Source organism: Ursus arctos, chromosome X (assembly GCF_023065955.2).
Source record: "Ursus arctos isolate Adak ecotype North America chromosome X, UrsArc2.0, whole genome shotgun sequence".
Classification (NCBI taxonomy): Eukaryota; Metazoa; Chordata; class Mammalia; order Carnivora; family Ursidae; genus Ursus; species Ursus arctos.
The window spans coordinates 33960367-33983895 of record NC_079873.1 but is presented as its reverse complement, the minus strand read 5'-3'; the positions used below and the strand labels follow the sequence as shown (position 1 = coordinate 33983895).

Below are 23529 nucleotides of genomic sequence, written 5' to 3'. Positions count from 1 at the left end.
ACTCTGCTTGAGCCCCTTCCTGTGCACAACCCTCAGTGTCTAATTAACCTCTGCCTTTGTTCATGCTGCATCTCTCTCCAGGATAAATGGACCCTACCCTCCGCGTTTAAGGCTCTACCTTCTCCATGGAATTAACTGACCTCCAGCCAGACGCCTTCCTGTCCTTTCCACTCTGGCTTTCAGGACACCTCTTCGGACCCTTTGTAGATTAGAATTCTATAGCATTAACCAGAGTAGAAAGCCAGTGGGCACAGAGACAACAAGTCTTTGCTTCAAATTCCAATCTTACTACTTAATAGCTATGGATGTGGGCAAATTATAGCCCTCGGTTCTCTCCTTAAAAAGGAGACTGGGGGGTGGGGCGCCTGGGTGGCCCAGTTGGTTAAGCATCTGCCTTCTGCTCAGGTCATGATCTCAGGGTCCTGGGATGGAGCCCCACGTTGGGCTCCCTGCTTAGTGGGAAATCCGCTTCTCCCTCTCCCTTCTGCCCCTCCCCTGCCCGCTCGTGCTCTCTCTCAAGGCCCATTTCCCACTATGCACAGCATTTCATAACCCCTCTTCACATTATGCTAACATCCCCAGCATCTTTGGTTACTTTCTCTATCTTAAAAGCATTTCTTAGCCCTTTTGAGGAGCCCAGATTCTTTTTTTTTTTAAGATTATTTATTTATTTATTTGACAGAGAGAAAGAGAAAAAGAATGAGCGAGCACAAGCAGGGGGAGCAGCAGAGGGAGAGGGAGAAGCAGGCTCCCCGCTGAGCAGGGACCCTGATGCAGGACTCGATCCCAGAACCCTGGGATCATGACCTGAGCAGAAGGCAGACACTTCACTGACTGAGCCCCCCAGGTGCCACTTGAGGAACCCAGATTCTTAAGAGTAAGGAATGCACCTTATACTTCCTGGTATTTACCACAATCCCGATTCAGTGCCTCACCTCAGTGTGCCTCTCTCTAAAATGGACAGAAGAATTACACCTGGAGGGTTCTCATCACACCCATGATAGACTTGCAACTCCTTTGTACAATATAAGACAATATACAAATTGTTGTTAGTTGTAAAAGCTAGGTAAGTACATGCTGAATATATTTGAATGATATTGAACTTCTGTTTTCTCGTACGTAAAGTGGGAAGACGAATATTATCTACCTACAGGGTCATAATGTAAGCTCAAGTACAACCATTTATATAAAAGGCTTAGCCAAGGACCAGCCTTTATAAGCATTCAATAAATATTGGCTACAGAGTAGATTTACTGTGAACTGAGCAAAGCGGAAGCTCCAAGGCGCGTCACTTGCACTGGCCCCTTCCACGCTTGGTTCAGGGGGAGTAGGGTGCTTACGTTCCGTACAGACCACCGTGTGTTTCCGATTGGACTGCCACTTAATCATGCGTCCTGTTGGGTCTGGGGGTGTGAAAGGAGCCATGGGCATTTTTGGGATCTGGCTATGGGGAAGTCAGAGTGAGGCTACAATGAGGTTTTTTTAGGGATATGGGTATATAGCGTCGGCGGCCACTTCCGCGTAAGGTTGGTGCGGGCCAACACACGTCACCGTGGCAATGGCCTTTGGGAATGCTCTCACTGCCCTCTGGGCTGACTTGTCCAGTACTGGGACTTGAAGGTGCATGCCACACGTTGTCTCACAATATAAATACGTGTGTCCTTGGCATCTATTGTGACACGGCAAGTCACTCCAGAACTCAGTGGCTTAAAACAATGGCAATCATTTGTTTTGCTCACAAATCTGCAGTGGGCAGGGCTCAGTGGGACAGCCTGTCGATGCTTCGCCTGGTGTCAGCTGGGGTGGCTTGGAGGCTGGGGGCTGGAATCATCTGGAGGCTCCTTGCTCACCTATCTGGTGGTTGACACTGGCTGCTGGCTGAGACCTCCGCTGGCCGTGGCCTCTCTGCGTGGCCTGGGCTTCCTCACAGCATGGCGACTGGGTTCCTAGGGTGAGGGTCCCAAGAGGTCCAGGTAGAAGCTGTATCACTTTCTATGACCTAACCTTGGAAGTCACATGCTGTCGCTTCTGCTGTAGTCACAGAGCCCCTCAGATTCAAGGGGGGAGGACGGGCCCCGTGCCCCAGTGAGAGGAAGGCCAACATCCGCTGCACGAAGAGCATGTGGACGGGAGAGCTTGTTGGGACCCTTGTGAAAAATCCCATCTGTCACAGTATCGTATGACTCCCAGCCCCCGCTCCCAAAGTATGTAGATAGTGGAGAGAAACAAAGCCTGAAATGTAGGGTGCCAGAAGCTAGTCTGTGGAAAATCTTCCACTCATCAGATGTGGAAAATTGGAAGTGACGAATCCCGTTCTCATTGACGCCTAGTCAGAATGGAAATTCGCTTCTGTCAGGAATATACTCAATAATGCAGCGCGTGCAATTAATAACGCACCATTTGGTTTTATTTCCGTGCGGATGGGAGTTGCACAAAATAGGATTTATCGGAATCCGTGTGTTTGTAGGGCACAAAACTACAGCCGTCCTACAAACCCAAGCCCGTCTGCTTGAAGAGCTGGGAGCTTTACACATCTCAGTATTTCAGACTGCGCTCTGTAGCGTATCTGACACATCTTGTCCCGGTGATGTCTGATGAATCCAGCAAAAGCCGCACACAAAATTGCTACTGATGTAGCAAGACGGGCTAAAGAAACAAGTGCTCCGGTGACAAGACTCATGTGTTCATCAGCATGTCAATGTGTGTCGTTTAAGAGTCATTTTATTTCATTATGCAATTATGCTGCTGAATAGGTGCCCCTTAATTTCACGTTAATTTCACGTGGTTTTTTTTTTTTTTTTTTAGAATCACGAATCATAGCAAAATTCAAATAGAACAGGAAGATCGAAGTATCTCAGTAGTAGCCAAAAACAAACAAAGGAGACATCCGGATGCTTCCAAATGTCACTCCGGGATTACAGCACAATGGAAACTAATTCCCAATGACAACTTGTGAACCCGAGACAAACTTCACAGCACTATCAATAATTTTATAAAAGGCAGATCAAGCACGCTGCAGGAGAGACGGAATGATCTTTCTATTGTCTCTCTACAAAACGATATTAAAAAATCGTTACCGTATGAGAAGCAATCAAAACCATGCAGCCCAAAAGAAGAGAAAAAAAGAATCAAGGAAGTGTTTCAGACAGTGAATTACTAAATATATTATTTTTTTCCCCTGGATTTTGTGACGTTTGAGGCCTTCATGAGCCTTTCAGTGTCGTAATTTGTTATTTCTTTTCTCCTTTAAACATTCACTTTTGGGGCGCCTGGCTGGCTCAGTGGGCAGAGCGTGCGACTCTTGATCTCAGGGTGGTGGGTTCGAGCCCCACGCTGGGCGTGGAGCCAACCTCAAAACAACAGTAACAACAACATTCGCTTTCATACTAGGTTTCGTATTTGCAATTTTGTGTCCTGTTTTTTTCATAACAGAGTCCCCCCAAAATATTTAACCTTCAGACCCGGCTATTGGCCGCAATCAGCTCCTGTTGGCTATTATTATTCAAACTTCCTGGTAATGATAGGGACCGTGCACTTGGCAGTTTATAGGCATGAGAGGACGGTGCTAAATCTACTCAAGCTGCCGTCCTTCTCCTTCTGCTTTTTCTTTTTTGGGGATGAAAGCACAGAACAGGGCTGTAGGGGCCTGTCTTAGTCTGCTCTGGCCGCCGTAAGAAAGTGCCACAGACTGGGGGGTTTAAAGCCCGGAAATGTATTTCCTCACACTTCTGGAGGCTGGAAGTCTCCAGGGTTGGCTTCTTCTGAGGCCTCTCTGTGTGGCTTGCAGCTGGCTACCTTCCCACTGTGGTCCCATGTGGTCTTCCCTCTGGGTGGGTCTGTGCCCTCACCTCCCCTCCCTAGAGGGACACTGGTCAGGCTGGAGGAGGGCCCACCCTGTGACCTCATTTTAACTTACAGCCACCTTTTGAGGTAATGGGGGGGTTCAGGCCTCAGTGTATGAATTGGGGGAGGGACACGGTTCAGCTCACAGCAGGCCCCACACGGGAGGTCCTCAGAGGACAGCAGGACAGCCCCAGCCTGCCCTGATCTAGCCGCTGGAGAAGCACTTCCAAGGCTGGTTCAGCTCCGAGGCATCAGCAGGTGTCATCAGAGGCCCCAAGCCTCCTCCAGAGCAGCCGTGATGCTAAGTCGTCCTATCAAGGGGAACCAGAATCAGGGCAGGAGAGGGAAAAGCCCCCCACAACTTGGCACTGGCAGCAGGAGTCCTTTCGGCTCTACTTTAAGGAACTTCCAAGCGCTGGGCATGGGGCTCGCACCCCAGAGAGGACATCTGGCCGGTCCCGTACCGGGAAGCCCATGGAGGCTCGGGGCAGGCTCGGGGTGCCACCCTCCACTCCTACCCTAGGCAGCCACGCAGTACGCAAAGCTCTACTTCATTTGCATGGCCTCAGCACCCCGCGGCCCCACTCTGATTCAAGTGCTGCCAGCCTTTCCACTCTGCTGTTTGGTGAATGTTTAATATCCTCCAGGGTGGCCTCCATCCGTGCTGAGCTGCCTCCGTGGGTGGTCCCCGTTCTCTCTGCCAGGACTGATTAGTGGGCGACCTCGGGGGCCCCAGAATGATCCTGAGCCTTAGCGCGCACCACGAGTGACTGTGATGGGTGAGAGACAGAGAGGGGAGGCAGCTCCTGGCCTCGGGTGAAGCTTGAACAGGACCCTGGCTCCCCGCTCTGCTGCCCCCCTCAGGCCCCCCCGAAAGCACTGGGATCAGGCTACCATTTCAGTGAGTCCTCCATGTGCCCATCTCTGTGCTAAGGACAGGAGTGTGGCCCCCGCGGCACTCTCGAGAAGAGAATTATCCCCATGTTACGCATGAAGCAAGTCGGGCTCAGGGATGGTGAACGACTTCTTCAAGGTCACACAGCTGGTTAGGGCAGAGCCAGGATTCCAACTCCAGACGTTACGGTGACAAAGCCCTTGAGGTGTTTCTTCCATTGGTTTCATGGAGCCTCTCACCGGTCCATTCCCACACAAGCCCAGCTGGAGAGGACTTGAGAAGCAGTTGAACCCAAGTCCGTCCTTTTGCCAGAGAGACAGAGAAGGAGTGAGCATGAGACAGTGCTCTGGCGTCCCTTCTAAGGGCACTGATCCTATCATGGGGGCTCCATTCTCATGACCCTTCTCCAGACACCGCTGGACATAAGCCAAGCAATGGATAGATCTCTGGTCCCTGTGACTTTGTGGAACAGAGCTGCCTATCCTTGATTCTGATGGCAAAGAAAAGTACACTTTCATTTGTTAAAGTCACAGCTATTTTGAGTTTGCATATCTAATCGTAACTGGAACAGGTGCCCACTCTAGGGCTTTCTGAGCCTCCGTGGGTAAGTTCATCTGTATAATGGGAATCGAACGCTTACTCCACAGACCTCACAGTAAGCTTGGGCAGGGAAATGATGTGTGTGAAAGTACTGAGAAAACCAGATAGCGTTATAAAACCGTAAGACTTTTTAAAATCTGTCGGAATGGGGTGCCTGGGTGGCTCAGTCGGTTAAGTGTCCAGCTCTTGATTTGGGCTCAGGCATGATCTCAGGGTTGTGCGATCGAGCCCCATGTTGGGCTCCGCAGGGAGCATGGAGCCTGCTTGGGACTCCCTCTCCTCCTCTCCCTCTGCCGCTCCCCCTGTTCGCACACGCACGTGTACACGCTGTCTCTCCCTCAAAAAAAAAAAAAATCTAAGACATTTGTTGCTGGGCACCAGGAAAGGCATGACAGGGAGGGGCGGGTGACTGGGGAAGGAGGATTGTATGAAAGAAGGAAATGTCAATGTTTTTCCCCTTCCACAGTGCTTCCTAAAGATTCTGCGTTCTCTGGCTGCATACATCTCGATCTCACAGGCCTGATCCTTGGTGGGACAGTAAGGAGAGTGCACAAGGGGATTTCCAAGTCCCTGCGAGCCTTTATAATTTTTAAAAAAGATGTTAGTTATTTATTTGACCGAGAGAGAGAGAGAACACAAGCAGGGGGAGCGGCAGAGGGAGAGGTAAAAGGAGACTCCCCACTGAGCAGGGAGCCCGACGTGGGGGGCAGGACCCGGGGATCATGACGTGAGCCGAAGACAGATACCCAACTGACTGAGCCCCCCAGGCGCCCCCCCGAGAGCCTTTATAGTCCCTAGATATCTGCCCTGAATGCTATACCGGCCGGACGTTTGTGGCAAGGAGGTTGGAGGAGATTTTACTTTACTTTCTGATCTATTGACTTGTGGGCAAAGCTCTTCTCTTGGGTTCGGTGGCAGGACTTGCAGGGGCCCGCCTGGTAGAGATAGAGAACGGCCCACGTTCCTCCCGTCGGAGAAAGGAAAGGCAGATCTTGCTAGGGTGTCTGCTAAAGCAGTGGGGATATGCGTCATGCTATGTCATCAGGGGTGCCAAACAGAAGCCACACACTGACCACGGTGGGCAACACACCAGGGCCTGTAGATCGTGAAATAGCTGGAAATTCCCCATCAGCCTTGGTGGAGACTGTGCAGTCCCCTCCCCGCCTGGGTGAACAGAGTACTTGTCACAAAGGTCTCCAGTAGACTCTCCTTGCGGACCCAAGTCCCCGCCTCAGGCTAGTTCACGGCTCCCACGGGTCGAGCAGTTCATCTGGGTTGGGGCCCATGTTCTGGTGTTCAGAAACCCAGTATGTGCCCAGATCATAAGGGTTCTGTGATCTCTGGCCCAGACAGGTCAAAAGGCAAAGAAAGAAAGAAATCAGGTCAGGAACAGAGATGCTGAGTCCTGGAGTGGCCCCCGCAGCAAGTGTCTTGGGCTCGGCTGGACTTCGTTCTTATCTCCTCATGCCTGGTACCGTCCTGGCCTCACAGAAGTTCCTCCAGCAGCTGTTGAACTGAATCCAACATCCAGCGAGTCTGGAAGGGGATGGGAATCCAAGCAGGATGGAGCAGGAAAGTTAGCGACTTGAGATGAGCCCAGGGAGGCTGCCCAGCCCCGACCTTCTGATTGGCCCTCCTCCTGTCTTCAGTTCGCTGGTTGGAGGATCGCCGAGGACGGGGCTGATTTTCATCTGGGAAGGGAAGGTCTCCTCTCAATTCAGAGCAGGGAGGCTCCAGGCACAGGATGCAGAGGCCCTTCCCCCTCGAACAGGTGGCGAGGCCAAGTGGGAAAGCAGGCCTCGGGAGAGAAGGAGCCAGGGTTCGAGATAACAGAGGCCAGTCATGCTTGCCAGTGTCCGGGGAAGGTTCCCAGCCCGGAATCAGGAGCAGAAGGAAAGGGCGGGTGATGGGAACTGAGAGCCCTGCAGATATCTCTTGAGGACCAAAGCCCTCGGCTGACAGACGTCTGGCCTTGCATCGAGATGAGTGAACAGACTCTGCTCCTTGCCGGAGTGGGGGGCTGGCCTGGTTCTGCTGCCCAGCAAACATTTCAGAAGCCCTGACTCTCTGGCCCTGACCCAGCCCAGGTGTGAGGACTGAAGCCTGTCACCATGGGGCCGGCTAAGCTGTGGCCAGGAGGACCAGCTACCCCGGTCACACTGCTGGAAGGGCCACACGGGGTGCAGCAGACACTAGCAGCGCCCCACCCTGGGCCCATCAGCATTAGTCGTTCTAGTATGTGCCAACCGCCGCGGATCCAAAGCACCTGCCGCTCGCCCTCCTCCAAGGGCTTCCTCTGGCTGATGAGTGAGGCAGGCTGGAAACACAAGGAGGACAGCCTCCCGGGAGCAGTCCCCAGCCAAGGACAAATAGGAGTTGGTGGAGAATTACCCGAGCTCCCTCGCCCCTCAGTGGGGACAGTTCTGGGCGGTGAGCTCTCCACTGTCTCCCAGGCATCCCTGGTAGGACTGAAGCCCTGTTGCCCACAGTGGGACCCACCCCATGACACACTCCGTAGCGGCTTCCCTCTCTTCCCTGTCTCGCTTCCCCAGTGCCCTAGAGGTGTTTCCTGGGATCACCCGTGAACTCACAATCTGACTCATGTCCTTGCCCTGGGATCTGCTTCCAGGGGTAGGGAAATATTCCATATTTCTTTTAATCACATATGCGAAGACACACACCTGAACATCAACACTCCCACAAGCCCGCTGTGCGCGCAGGAGGGCGGCCTCTCCTCCCCGCCGCAGCTGGCCCCACACTTGTTCCCACTGAAGGTGCCTCCGCTGTGTGATTGACAGGCCAGCCAATAGCTTCATTCAGTTGGAATCCAAGATGCCATTACCATGGCGACAACCACAGTCCCTTGCAGCTCTGTTACCTTCCGTGCTCCTGGGAGTTGAGCGTGACACCTGGGAGACTTTCCTTCTGGAAGCCACTCCTTCCTCCAGGAGTGGCTTTTAATTTTTCCCTGGGGCCTTGCTTCTTTGGAGTAAGTTGACATTACACCTCCCTCTGGCTCTCCCACTGCTAATGGTGAGGGAGGTTCTAAGAAGAGTTGTTGTGCTTTAATCAAGCTTGTGGTCTCCTGGAACCTTCCAGCTACTCTCCCGGGGTGTCTGATGTCATGCTTAGCCAAAGGGAGTAAGAGAACCACCCCTTTCTTCACAGGTCACCCTGGGGTTAGGGCTCTGATCGTCGACTCTCTGAGCTGGAAGGGTGCAGCACTGAGGGGCACATTGTTCAGATCCAGCCCCCCAACCCCCCCACCTCCGCCTCTTCAAGACCGACGGACTCATGCCTCCAGCTGCCGGGGTGTCAGCGGCTGACAGCTCTCAACTGATTCCCTCCAGAAAGTGCCCAAGAGAGCTGCCTCACTCAAAGTCACTCTCTTCTCCCTGGAGCAGACCACACTCAACGACCAATCGGGGTACAAATTCCCATCCCCTCACCTCAATTCAGGACAACTCTGAAGGGCCATGCCCGTTCCAAGGCTCCCAGGGGATCATGGGAGCATCAGAGTTCAGCCCCTCCTCTGCTCACTCCTGCTTCCCTACCCCTCTCACAGATGTTGGCACACAAGTTTCCATCTCAGAGCCTGTTTCCCAACCCAACCCAACCCAAGACAAAGGGTCTGGAGCTCATCTAACACAGCCCTCCCCTTGACAGATGAGGAAACTGAGGCCCAGAGAGGGGCTGGCTACCCTTAAGGCCACTCAGGGAGTTATGTGAAATGTAGTTGCCTGATCCAGACTCTCGGCGTTGGAATAGACCCTAAAGGTCCCATAACGTAAGCAGGAAGAGATGCAATCAAGAAACCGTTGGGTAAGGGCGCCTGGCTGGTGCAGTCAGCTAAGCGTCTGAGTCTTGATTTTGGCTCAGGTCATGATCCCAAGGTGGTGGGATGGAGCCCCACGTTGGGCTTTATGCTCAGCGGGGAGTCTGCTTGGGATTCTCTCTCCCTCTCCTTCTCCCCTCCCCAAAGCTCACACTCTCACTCAAAAAAAAAAAAAAAAAAAAAGCAGCAGCAGCAGCTGTTGGGTAATTGTCACAGCATTGATGGAGGTGGTGATGGAATGAAAGAACCAAAATTGACACCGGGGTTCGTTGCCAAGTTGCCCTGCCACCCTGGGAACTCAGTCTTGCTGCAGCTGCCACCACCAGTGGCAAGGTTTCCTGTGGCCCCCTACTTCTAGGCGTGGAGTCCCCAGCTAAAAGTTACCATGGGTGTCTAGATTGGGTACCCCTCTCCCAGCCCAAGGAAGGCTGGAGAAGCAGAGACCTAGCAGGACCAGTAGAGTCAGCCAGGCTACACTGGTGGCTCTCAACCCCAATCGGCACATTAAAAGCCCCTGGGAGCTTTAAGATCCCAATGCCCAGGCCATGGCCCAGACCAATTAAATCAGAACTTCTGGAGATAGGATCTGGGCATTGGTATTTCTTTTTAAGCTCTCAGGGTGGTTTTGATCAAAAGTTGAGACCAATACAGTAGGGAAAACCAATGATGAAGGATCTGAGGAATCTTTCCCTCTAGTTTCTTGTGGTTTCAGGTAAGGTTGGATCAAGGACGCAGAACCACTCTGACTGATACAAAATAAGGGTTTATTGTGGCCTGACACAATTGTGGGAACTGGTTAAGCTGCCCATACGAGACCGTTGGCCTATGTCTAGGTGAAGGCCTGACGGCCTGAGGGCCTGAAGGCCTGTGAGCAGCAGGGCCAGCAGTTGGGATGGGAACAGTAGACCCTGTAGTAGTTATCTAGTGCCGTACAACAAACCACGACAAAATTCGGTGACTTGGAACAACAAATATTTATTATCTCTCAGTTTCTGAGGGCCGGGAATGGAGCAGCGAAGCTGAGAGGTTCTGGCTCAGGGTCTGTCATGGGGTCGCAGTGCAGGTGTCCGCTGGAGCCTGCAGTCATCCAAAAGCACAAACAGGGCTGGGACATCTGCTTCCGAGAGGACTCACTCACATATTTGTCGCTGGGAGGCCTCAAGTGCCTTGCTGGCTGTTGGCCAAAGGCCTCACTTTCTCACCACATGGGCCTCTCCACAGAGATCCTCCTGACAGTGGCAGCTGGCTTTCCTCGGATCAAGCGATCTCAGAAAACGAGAGACAGAGAGAATATAAGACGGAAGGCTCCGTGTTTTTTGTAGCCTAAGTCATAAGGGCCATCCCATCGTTTCTGTCACCCTCACATTGGCCAGACAGACCAACTCGGCACACTGTAGAAGGACGGACTCGGGGAGAGGAACATCAGGAGGCAGGACTCACTGGGGGCATGTTGGAGGCTGGTGTGGGCAAGTGCAGAGACAAACCGGAAAACACCATGGCAGCTAGAGTCCACGTTTCACTGCCTGATGGCATGGGTCACCCGCAGGAAAAGCTGGCACCCTCAGCCACAGCTGCAGAGGCACCTGCCCCAGGATCTGGAGGAGCCAAAGGAGAAGAGCCAGAAAAAGCGGAAGTAGCTAGGGGCCTGGCTGTACCCTAAGGCCCAAAAGGTGATGTTTTGGCTCTTAGGCTCAGCAACAACAGGAGTGAGGTTGGCTCACTAAAAGTGGCTGCGGCTTCACCTGCGGCTTCCAAATCTCATGCAAATTTCTCCTGCGGCCCACCCTCACCTGGACGGGTGCAGAGAAGGGAATTCTGGGAAATGTAGTTCTAACTAGGTGCTCACGGGGTAAAGGCACCAGAGGGTCGGATTGTGTGTTGGGGGATGGGTGCAGTCAGTGAAGGAGGTGCTCAGAAGGAGATTTCCGTTCCTTCTCCTCGGGCTGTAGCCAGGACAAGCAAAGACAGCCATGGGTGAGCCAGAGTCTGACAGTGAGAACACAAGAGACCTCAGTCCCCGCAGAACCTCAGGGAAACCCCTGCCCATCCACCCCCACCCCCACCCGTTCCCTGGTGAGGCCCATTACAGACCCACCGTGGATTGAGCCTCTTGCATTCTGCAGAAGGGAGGGAGTGGGGGAGGGATGGCAGATGGATGATTTGAAAGCTGATTCCAAATCAGCTGGAGTGGACAATAATTTCTCCCTCCTTCATATCAATAACCTCTAGACAGCCAGATGACAACCACACTTTAATGGTCTGGTCACATCTAACAACACTCGTGGCCACTCACACTGTTAGCCTGATGTCCCCTGAGTCAAAAATATCTCACACTGATGTTCCCCCGGCACGGCAGAATGGCACACAAAAGATGGTACCGAGGACCTGCCTGGTCTGTCATTTCAGAAGCCCTAAAAATATTTCTCCTACTAGCCTCCTCATGCTTGCAGATCCCACATCGCAGCATTAACCCTCTAGACAAAAGCTTAAAATTGGCTTTAACGCACAACTGCCTATAAGAGAGGTCACGCTGTAGGCTGTTACCAGCCATTTATATTCCTTAGTGCAAATGAAATCTGGAGAGGCACGGGGCATAGAGGATAACTGAGGGAGCATTAGACACTTGACAGGGACAGATAAACAGGAGCGGAGAACCCCGAAAAGGGAGTGTGAAAGAAATAATCTTATAGATTCGCCGACTCCTGTTTCATTTTCGTCTGTCTGGACTCACAGAAAGACTACGTTTCCCAGCGTCCCTTGAAGTAAGACTGAGGTCATGTGCTAGGATTCCGGCCAATGGGCTTTAAGTGGAAATAATGTAGAGCGCTCCTCCCAGGCTTTGTCATTAAAAACATCTTGTGCAACCTTCACTTTCAGCGAGAAGCAGAGAGGCTGCCTATCAAGATGGTAAGATCGAAGCATTTGAGATCCTGGATAATGCCCTGGAGAGTGGCCCGACTCCCTCGGGACTTGGCAGGAGCAACACAGAAACCTCTGTTTGTTCGAGCCCCTGAGACTCGGTGCTTAATTTGTTACTGCAGCATAATCTATCCTCTCCTGACTAATACAGAAATTGGTATCGGAAACGAGGGTTTGCTGAAATTAAAACCTAAACCTTAAGGTCAGGCAGCAGGAAGTGAGGAACATGATATCAGAGGTCGATAAGAGAGTGATGCATGTTATGCAGGACGAACATTTTCTTTTGCGCATAAGAGATGGGACAGGAGAAACCGCTGAGTTTCAAAATGACTCAAAGTGAAGACCAGACTGAGGATGTAGCCTTTCCACAAATTCCCAGATGCCTTAAGGTGGCTCCCATTAAATGCAGAGAGCGAAGAAATAATTATTATTTATTATGCGCTGGACTTCATCTGAGCCAGAGATCAGCGGTTGCACTCAGCCACTGAGATGCCAAGGGCTGATTTGCCACTGAGCCGAGCCCAGCCTACACTTTCGGGTCTAAAAGAGGGTGCAAGGAGCTTGCAGTGTGCAGGGTTTCCAACCCTACTGCAATTTCTACTGCAAAGGAGTTTTTAGGCAGCAGAAGCATACGGGTGTGTGCATGAGTGGCCCACGCGTGCACGTGTGTGCTTACACTTAGCTCGTAATTACCTGTATGTTCCAGCAACTGCTAATGCATTTGCCCAAAAGGCCATAAATGCTAAAATGCAAAAGTTCGCTTGCTTTCCCACCCCCAGCTCTCATAAAAAAAGAGGAGTGGTAGATGGCTTGGATGTATTTATTCACTGGTCTAAAAAGGAAAAAAAAACAAAACCAGGAAGAATTGATTCAGTGTAAAGGGAGTCCAGAGGGGAAGCAGAGAGTAAAACTCCTCATCCCTCACTCCCATCATCCTCACATCTGAGGCATCAGCCTAGTAAATAAGCTTTAGAAGTGTGTCTCTTCACGTGAAGCCAATTTTCCTATAGATGAAAAAGTTACCAAATACGCAGTGGTAAAGAGAGAAGGAGCTTTCCAGAACACTAGGGATGAAAAGAAGCAATGGTTTGATCCGGACTGGAGATGAAGGAAGGAGCCAGAAATGAGGGGATGGATGACTCGAGAAGTGTCTATGAAAACCAAGAGACAACGTTAGTGAAAAAGGGCTCACTGAAAGAAGGGGCGGGGGGGTGCTCTCCAGGGATCGGGTCTGCCGTGTGTACACTTGGGCCTGCGGTCAGGCTACGTCAGCCCTAAGCCAAGGGGTGATCCCAGACACAGACTTTTTTGGGTTCCTGGACCCAATTTCCTAATGGGTGTGTTGGAGGGGGCTTCCCCATACATGCAGCCAACGCTCTGGACTCTGGCTGGGCCTCGTCCTACACTTCAACTCAGTTCTGACTCTATCTACCCGGAGACAGCCTCAGGTTCCACAGGATAAGGGCTCAGTCCTCCAAGATTGCCCTGCTCCTGCTTCAGATGACTTGGGGCCAGGCTGTCACCTGTGCTGCTCGCTGACCAGCTACAGATGGGACACTCCCTCCCATCTGGAGTGGCTCACAGAACTCAGAGAAACTTCTTACTCACTGGATCACTGGTTTATTACAAAAGGACAGAACTCAGGGAAGAGCCAGATGGAAGAGATGCACAGGGTAGGGGGAGAGGATGAGGAGTGCCCTCTCCAAGCGCGCCACTCTGCTCACATCTCCTCACGCTCACCCACCCAGAAGCTCTCGGAACCCCGTCCTTTTGGGGGTTTGTGGAGGCTGCTTTACACCGGTATCATTGATTCAATCTTTGGCCATCGGTGATTGATTCAACCTCCAGCCCCTTCCTCTCCCCAGAAGTCAGGGCTGGGACTGAAATTTCCAATCCTCCATTCAAGGCTGGTTCCCCTGGTCACCAGCCCCCAGCGTTAGGTGAGGGCTCCCAAAGTCACCTCCTTAACATAACAAAAGACTCACGAGAGCCCCAAGGGTTTTGGGAACTCTGGACCAGAAACTGGGATGAAGACCAAATACAGGAGTGCTTGGGGGGCGCAGTCGTTAAGCGTCTGCCTTCCAGCTCGGGTCATGAGCCCAGGGTCCTGGGATCGAGCCCCGCATCGGGCTCCCTGCTCAGCGGGAAGCCTGCTTCTCCCTCCCACTCCCCCTGCTTGTGCTCTCTCTCTCTGTCTCTCTTTTGTCAAATAAATAAATAAAATCTAAAAAAAAAAAGACCAAATATATATTTCTTCTTATAAATCGCCATATCACACAGGCAAAAAGGACAGACTCTCTTACGTAGGGAGAAGATCACCGTGCACGGTGATCTGTAGTCCAACTGAGTCCGGCCCTCATGGACACTCCTGTGTTTCCGTGGAAGAACAGGGGCTCTGGGGTCAGACAGCCCTAAGTCCAGTTCCATCTTCTTCCCACTGGGTTATATTAGTAAGTCACTCAACCTCTCTGAGCCTCACACTGTCACATAGAACTGGTAAGACCCTCTCAGAGGGCTCTGGAAGAATTAAATGAGATGAGAAGCATGGAGCAGGTGACTTCCTTCCCATCCCCCCGCTCACCCTGGTACATACCCAGAAAGGCTCTAACACCGCTTCAAGTACTTTGTGCCAAAGTGGCCGGGAAGCTGAATGATGCTACCCCTCAAAAAAAAAAAAAAAAGATGTCAATGTTCTAGTCCCTGAAATCTTAATCATCTTAATCAGATGCGATTAAGTGAAGGATTTGGAGACGGGGAGCTCATCCCTGGTTACTCGGACGGACCGGAAACGCTACCACAAGCATCCTTGTAAGAAGAGGGGGGCAGAGGGACATGACAGAGACTGGAGTGACGTGGCCACATGCCAAGGAAGGCCGCAGCCACCAGGAGCTGGAAGAGGTGAGAAACAGAGTCTCTCCTAGAGCCTCCAGAGGCTGAGCCCCAGGTTTCAGCGCGGGGATACCGCTTGGGGACCTCTGACCTCCAGAACTGTGAGCCACCAAGTTTGTGATCATTTGTCACAGTGGCCACAGAAAACTAACACAGTGGCCAACTGAGTCTGTGACACCCCCCCCCCAAAGAGGGTGTTAAGAAAGGCCGGGGTTCCAAGCCTACACTCCGCAAAGAGAACCCTTGGTCCCTTGGGTGGGGGCTGCAGACACCAAGGTCCCTCTAGCTGGGGCTGCCCTGGCTGGTCTTCTTAATGCATACTCCTATCAGCCCCCAGCCTTGCCACCCCACGGGGGGCATCTGACAGGGAAGGGAGTGAAAGTAGCATCGCTGTCTTCTCTGCTTCCGGCACCGTCTACCCCCACCCCGGCAGGCAGAGATTGTATCTCAGGGCCTGGACTCAGGCACCTGCAGACGGCCTTCCGTACCAGGTCCCTGGCTACATCACAGGTGCCCAGGGGAGGACAGAACCCGCACAAGTCAAGCACGTGGCATCACCGTGCAGATGACAGCTTCCCCCGGCGTGGGGCTAACATCCCCTAACCCACGTCTTGGGGATGCTGTGAGAGCTAAGAATCGGAAAGAATGCTGCCACGGAGGTGCTCATATTGAAAACTAATTATATTGCCACATAGTCAACACGGGTGCAGGAGTGTATTGACTTCACAGATCACAGGTTTTCCATTTGCAGCACAACCAGACCCTCTCACATGGCACCTTCCCGCTCACCTGACTCCCTTTTAGTGGGTTCCTGTGGCTGCCAGGAGTAACCTCCACCATGCCATGCCCCCAGCCTTCCCAGAACCCTGGAGGGTTCAAGACCGTCCACTGGCAGAGGCCTGGGCCATAGGGACACCCCGAGCTGAAGACCACTGACTGTTAGGCAAATGAGACTTAGATTCACAAAAGGGAGGTACCAGTCCCTCCCAGACACATGTCAGCTAGGATAAAATCCATCTCAATCTGAGGGCCCTGCAGTAGCTCGCCACCAAACCCATTTTCTTCCAGCTGCAGGCACACAGCTGGACTACATTTCCCAGTCTCCCTTGCAACTAGGTGTGGCCATGTGACTGTGCTGACCAATAGAAAGTAGAAGGAAGTGATGACTGGCCTGGCCCAGAAGAGCCAGCCATGCCATTCTCCTCTCCCTCTCTCTCTCAATCTCTTCCTCCCCTCCCAGGGGCAACCTTGGAAATAGATGAGCAACTGCCCTGGTTTCCCAGGAACCATCCCAGTTTTAGCACTGAGTCTGCAGCTTGGGAAACTCTCCACTCCCAAATGGAGATGATTGGTCAGCCCACCTGAAAGGCACATATGGAAGATGGCAGAGGCTCCATCTGCCGGGATCCCTGAATGTCCGCATGGAGCAGAGCCCCCATGCCCCGCCACCTCCCACCCCTGGCAATCCACGATGCGTGTTTTGGACTTTATGTGAGTGAAAAATAAGCTAAGCTTTGCTACTTTGTGTTCCCACTGCTAGTGTAACTTCAGATGATACACCATCTAATATTTTTGGAGAAACACAAAAATATCCTGTGTTCCCTCAGCTATTTTAAGCAGACAGATACCAGTTATAAATAGAAAGACTATATATTATCCGGGATAGTCCTGGCTTACACCTGTTGTCTGGGCATAATTATTAATAGCACCCTCCCTTTACTCTCCAAAGCGCCCCTGTTTTCACAATATCTAATATGGTTATAGCTAATTCTTAGTGTGAATGCATGCCTGAACTGTTGTAGAAAAATCGTTAATTGAATCCTGTTTTAAATGCAATTATTTAAGAAAGAAGCGTTCGGTAATAAAAGTAGTTTGCCTCGCAGCTAATACTCGAAATTCAACTCTCCGGATGTCGCATTTTCTTCGTGGGACACACTGTGTACGTCACCTAGAACTGAGATCCAGATCTCTTACAGACTTTATGTTTGGAGGGTGGCTGTTCATCTCGTGCTTCTGGTCTTTTCCACCAATCCATCAGTCACAAATGTTATCTATTGCATGGTCCATCCAGACAATGAAATATTATTCGGTGCTAAGAAGAAATGAGCTATCGAGCCATGAAAAGACAAGGAAGAATCTTAAATGCATGTTACTAAGCCAATCTGAAAGGGCTACACACTGTATGAGTGCAACCACATAACCGTTCTAGAAAAGACAAAACTCTGGAGACAGAAAAAAGACCAGCGGTTGGCAGGGTTGGGGAAAGAAGAAGGGAGGGATGAACAGGGGGAGCCTAGAGGGCGTTGAGGGCACGGAAATTGTCCTGTATGGTGCTGTAACGGTGGACACATGACATCCTGCATTTGGCAAAACCCGTGGAACCGTGCGACACAAGGACTGAGCTCTAATGTAAACCCCAAACTTTACTAAATAACAAGGTGCCAATACTGGCCGGTCAGTGGTAACAGAGGTGCCACACCAAGGCCAGATGTTACTACTGGGGGTCGTGGGGGAGGGGATGAGAAGGGACGTGGGCACTCTCTCTGTGCAATTCTTCTGTAAACCCACACCTTTGCTCTCAAAAAATAACTTAAAAAGAAAACTTAAGGGGCGCCTGGGGGGCTCAGTCGGTGAAGCGTCTGCCTTCAGCTCAGGTCATGATCCCAGCGTCCTGGGATCGAGTCCTGCGTGGTCGTGGAGTCTGCTTCTCCCTCTGTCGCTCCCCCTGCTTGTGCTCAATTTCTCTCTGACAAATAAATAAAATCTTTAAAAAAAAAAAAAAGGAAAAGAAAACTTAAAAATAAGAAAAAAAATTATGTCTGTCAAGTTCCTACAGAAGAGACATGGGATATGCCCCTTCCAGAAGGCAGCAGGCGCCAGGCTGCCTCCCTGCGTGGCTCCAGGTGGCCGTGTACTGTGTGACAGTGCCAGGGCAGACGTCCCAGGGAGACGGCCCAGTGCGGAGCAGTGGGGGAGCCGAGCCCCCGCAGGCAGGGGGGCTGCGGGGGTGGCTTGGGGGTTGAAGCCTCAGAACAAAGCACGTGCGGGAGGATGAAGGGAGGGAAGGCGCGGGGAGGCGCTCCCTCGCTGGGGTGGCTGGACCCCCCCCCACACACACCATCGCCCTCCTGAGGGAGCCCGGCCGCACCGGCACCATCCAAACAGGAGGCCGTGGGGCCCCAGCTGGACGCTGCTTACCACACAGTGAAGTGAGAACAAATCCAGAGCAGACACTTGCGATATTTCGAGCTTGAGGACGCCCATGTTTTATTCATGCACATTAGCATGGGGTCTGCAGGCCCCTGGAGTCTGAAGGAAATTAGAAAATCACAGAATGTCAGGGCTAGAAGCGGCCTGGGGGGGTGATCTAATCCAGGCCTTCTTTTTGCAGAAGAGGAAATTAAGGCCCACAGAGGGAGGCGACCTGAGGTTACAGAGACAGCTGGTGTGACCTGAGCTTCTTGCCCTCCTGGCCATGTGCCTTTCTTCCTCTCCTTCCTTCCTTCCTTCCTTCCTTCCTTCCTTCCTTCCTTCCTCCCTTCTCTCATTCTCTCTCTCTCTCTCTCTCTCTCTCTCTCACACACACACACACACACACACACACACACACACAGTTTTGCTCCCCACCTTGGTTAGTACGAATTTTGAGTCCCTTGACAAAAATACCCCTGACCTAGGCCTGACCCCAACCTTAGTCCTGCCCTGGGCCCTCACAGCACCTGCCGCGTACCCAGTGATTTCCCTGCCAAGCAGGGTGGGCCCCAGGAATGTGACCGATGGGGGCAACCCTGGGTGGGACCTAAGATGACGCTTGCTAGGGCTTTACAAGTGCTTTAAGCATAAATTACCCAGAGAGCCTTTCGGGGCATTTCCTGTTTCTCCAGGCGAAGGCTCTGGGAGCCCAGCGGTATGAGTCAGTGACCAGGAAGAGAACTTCGAGGGAAAGAATTCATCTGCAAGCGTCATATGGGCCGAATCATGTCCCTGTCAACCCGGATGTCGAAGCCCTAGCCCCCAGTGTGCCTGTATTTGGAGATGGGGCCTGTAATTAAGGTTCAGTGAGCTCATGAGGGTAGGGCCCTGCTATGGCGGGGCTGGTGCTTCTAGGAGGAGACCCCAGACAGCTGGCTGCAGCTCTCTCTCTGCGTGTGAGCACACGGCAAGAAGGCAGCCATCTGCTCGCCAGGAGGAGGGCCCTCACCAGAACCCAGCCACGACCTGGGACATCCAGCCTCCAGAACGGTGAGAAAATAAAGTTCTGAGAAGCCACCCAGTCTGTGCTATTTTGCGATGGCAGCCCAAGCGGACTAAGATCGAGGGGGACTAGGCCCCTGGATGTCCAGAGAGACTGCCCTCCCATGCTTTCCCAGGCACCCTGGCAGCAAGGAGAGGGCCAGCCCCCAGGGCACACGGAAGAGGCCCGCCTCCTGCTGACATCGGTCCGGCACAGTGAGCAGAATGGGTGGCCTGACCCATCTCCAGGCTCTGGGGTCTGAGGGCCACTCTGGTGACAGAGTAAGAGGGAGGGCTCAGGGAGGAAGACCGGTTTCTCCATTCGGGGAGGGCTGCTCCAGTTCCAAGGCCCAAAAGAACCGTAGCCCCAGGCACGGTCTGAAATTCCCTCCTGCTACACTGGGTACAAGGCCTCGCTCTCCTGCCCTGGGGCATGGATGCTGGTGCCAACCTAGGCTCTGGCAGGAAGCAGGCTGTATTAGTCAGGCCTCCTCCCGAGAAACAGAACTAATAGGATGTGTATATATATATAGAGAGAAAAAACGTATTATAAGGGATTGGCTCGTGTTTATAGAGGCTGATGAGTCGAAAATATACAACGTGGGTCAGCAGGCTGGAGCCCCAGGAAGACCCAATGATGCAATTCTGATCTAAAGGCTATCTGCTGCAGAACCAAAACCGGCCAATGGTGGAGATGAAGTCCAAAGTCCGTCTGCTGGAGCCTACTTTCTTGTTTGGTAAAGGCTAGTCTTGTTGTTCTACTCAGGCCTTCAACTGATTGGACGTGGCCCACCCATGTTAGGGAGGACAATCTACTTTATTCAAAGTCCACCGATTTAACAGTTAGTCTCATCCAGAAACACGCTGACAGAAACACCCAGAATATTTAATCTCATATCCGGGTACCCCAGGGCCCAGCCAAGCTGACACCTATGATTACCCCACAGGCCTTGTTCCCACGGCTCTGAGACACACAGCCTTCTCCCTCCTCTCCCTCGAGGGCCCAGCTCTCCCAGCCAGGAGCCTGGGGAAGCCTCTCTTTCCTCTCTGCTTCTCCCTCGTGCTTCACCCCTGCACGGGCTTTCTAAAAGTTCCCTCAGGGCACACAGACTTTGTTCAACTGCCTTAAGTTTCCGGAAGCGAACTCGCAGCCAAGATTCTCAGTGGCCATGAGGTAGTGAAGCGGAAGGAAGGGGAAGGAGGGAAACTCTCGGGAGGGGACACACACACACACTTCAGAACTCGCCCAAATGCTATGCAGCTACACTGGCAAATGTTACTTACTCAAATGCTCTCGCCCCCCATCCACAGATGCTACAGTGGGACTGTTGAGAGTACTTTCTCGTGCGTCTCCGGAGAGGCAGGGTTATTTCTCAGGGCTCAGGTGACCTGCCCCGCACCAGGCAGGCTGCCGCACCCAAGCAAGAAATTCTCTAAGCTCCATTTCTTCATTGATAGCCTGGGGAGCGCAGTTCCCACCCCTGAAGCCCAGGGTACGAGAGAAATCCGCTCGTTGCCCACCTATTTCCCCGGGCGCCCGCTCTGTGCCAGGTACCGCACGGGGAGTGCAGCGGTGACGGGGTCAGCGTGGCCTGTTGTCATGCAGGCGGTGGTCAAGAGAGAAGACAGGTGGGTAATCCGGCCTAGGGGTGCCAAGCCGGGGCGCTGCGTGGGACTCAGCAGGCACCAACGGGGTTCTGAGCGATTCGGGGCACGTGTCCAAGAGCAGCCGGTGAGGGTACGCTGGGAAAGCCTTTGCTGTGTGGCGGAGGCCTCGCCAGGCCAAGCGGGGGCAGGGGTGGACACTGGGGCGGCTGGAGCCAGGGCCAGGTGCCCCCGACGGGTGAGCCTGGGAAACGTCAGCCTGGACGTGTGGCTACAGCTGAATCGGACAAGGCCTCACATGGCAGGCCAAGCCTTGGGACTTTTTCTGTTGGCAAAGGACTTTCTGTGTGACAGGAACACAGGCCGCAGGAAGCCCACTTTGGGGGTAATTGGAAGGAGGGAGAGAAATTCTCCAAGGGAGAGGCCAGACGGCTGAGTCAGCATAGAGGCGCCTGGGCTCTGAGCTCCAGCCCTACCTCGGTCACACCCATGGGAGCCACCAGCCAGCCCTTCGGGTGCCACTTGGAGGGTGGGCTTCCTGCCAGCTGCTCCCCATAAGGCAAACAGCTCCAGCCACGCCCAGAGCGCCAGGGGCCAGCTCCCTTCCTCCACCACTCCCTCTATCCCGTCCGAGGTGCCGTGGCCAGGACAGGCCTGGGCCTCCTCTGCCTTTGCTGTGGGCCCCATCTGTCCGTCTAGGTGTCCCTGTTCTTGGGGCTGTCTCCTCTTATTGTGATTAAGGCACTGAGTTCCCTTGAGTCATCCAGACACAAGTACAAGTAGTTCCGAGTCGCACAGCACGGCCGGCCGCGCAGGTTCACGGATCCCGTCCTGGGCCTCTCCCAGCAGGCGATGATCCAAAAAGACAAGGGAATTATCTTCCTTTTACGAAGAATCCTGTGGTCACTTTTGCAACAGGGCAGCAAAGCCCACGCAGTAGGAGCCCCTCACCTCCCAACCCTGTGACGGACCCCAGAGTCTCCCTTTCCATCTCTGTGGCAGCTCAGGATGCAAAGAATGTTTTAGAGCTGGAAGGGGTGTGATACATGGACCTCAGACATGAAAGCGGAGGCCCCATTTTCCAGATGAGAAAGTTGAGGTCAAGAGAGGACGTGAGGTGCCCAAGGTCGCCAAGCTGGAGGAAGAGGCGGGCCTCCCCCAGGTATAGCCTTCCTGCTCCCTGCAGAGCCCTGGCCTCCCCCTGCCAGCCACAGACTCCTGGCCTCTGGATAGATGGGCTTTGGAAAGCAGCAGCACTGGGAGCAGCATGGGATTAAGATCTAGCAACTGAAGGGGCACCTGGGGGCTCAGTCGGTTAAGCGTCTGCCTTCGGCTCAGGTCATGATCTCAGGGTCCTGGGATCAAGCCCCGCATCAGGCTCTCTGCTCAGCGGGGAGTCTGCTTGTCCCTCTCCCTCTGCCCCCCTCCCCTGCTTATGCTCTCCCTTTAATAAATAAAATCTTTTAAAAAAATGATAGTACTGACCTCGTAAAGTATCTTCATACCATGGACCCCCGGGAGTAGGGACAGTGCTCGAGGTGGGCTCCCACGTGCCAACCAGAGGAGCCTCGCAGACACATGGTTGAGCTAAGAGCCCCAGCAAGACGGGGGAAAACACGGAGATAACGAAAGCATTGACTAGGCACGTCACGGCGTGTTATGTAGCGGCAAACGGCTACGTCCCACAAATATAAAGACGTATAGAAATGACGGACACGGAGTTCCGTTTGGTGGTCACCAAGGTACATGGGGCTTGGTCTGTACCAGCCGTGTTTCATCTCATTCGGGGCAGGAAACACAAGCCAGTGTATTGCATTAAAAAAAAAAAAGGCTTTTACTGAGGTAAAATCCCTATCACATAAAAGTCACCATTTGAACCATTTTAAAGTGTATTATTCACATTTTTTTTAATGTAAGTTCTACACCCAATGTGGGGCTCGAACTCGCGACCTCCGAGATCAAGAGTTGCACACTCTACTGACCGAGCCAGCCGGGTGCCCCGTGATCATTCACACGTAAAAAGTACAATTCTAGGGGCGCCTGGGTGGCTCGGATGGTTAAGCATCTGCCTTCAGCTCAGGTCATGATCCCAGGGTCCTGGGATCGAGTCCCATGTCGGGCTCCCTGCTCAGCGGGGAGTCTGCTCTTCCCTTTCCCTCTGCTTGCTGCAACCCCTGCCTGTACTCTCGCTGTGTCAAATAAATAAATAAAATCTTAAAAAAAAAAAAAAAAAGAGTACAATTCTACCAGTTTTCCAAAGTGGTTGAGCCACTTTTATGGCAGCCCCAGACATCGTATAAGAGACAGTCCGCCCTCTTCCTCCGTCCTTCTTCCCCTGGTTTGTTCATCTTTTAGATGTCAGCTGACACACGCCTCCCTCTGGGGAAGCCCTTTCCTGGACACCCGAAGCCAGGGACGGGGCCTCCGCCAAAGGCTCCAAGGCCCGGGGGCTGTCACTGTGCCCGTCACAGTTCAGAGTAACTGGTTTAGCATCTTTCTCGGCTAGGCACGCCGCTCTGGGCACTTGAGGGCAGGGGCTGTGTCTTCCTTTCCTGGGAGACGCACTGGCCTACAGTCAGCCCCCCTCACTGAACAAATCCTTCTTGAGCGTCTACTGTGTTCCAGATACCAGGCATCTGGGCATAAAGCAGACAAAACAGGACGCCCTGCCCACCCAACCCGGCCATGTGTATTTGTTGAATAAAATGAT

At 52.8% G+C, this 23529-nt stretch overlaps 1 long non-coding RNA gene and 1 other non-coding gene across 2 annotated transcripts; both read left to right on the top strand.

Annotated features, from left to right (window-relative positions):
* Nucleotides 1-3267: 3267 nt before the first annotated feature.
* TRNAK-CUU (transfer RNA lysine (anticodon CUU)) lies at nucleotides 3268-3340 on the top strand. The gene has a single exon. It is a non-coding gene; the product is annotated as a tRNA-Lys (tRNA).
* A 12821-nt stretch (nucleotides 3341-16161) lies between these two features.
* LOC130543496 (uncharacterized) lies at nucleotides 16162-17762 on the top strand. The gene is made up of 2 exons (XR_008958877.1): nucleotides 16162-16472; nucleotides 16865-17762. It is a non-coding gene; the product is annotated as an uncharacterized LOC130543496 (long non-coding RNA).
* Nucleotides 17763-23529: the final 5767 nt, after the last annotated feature.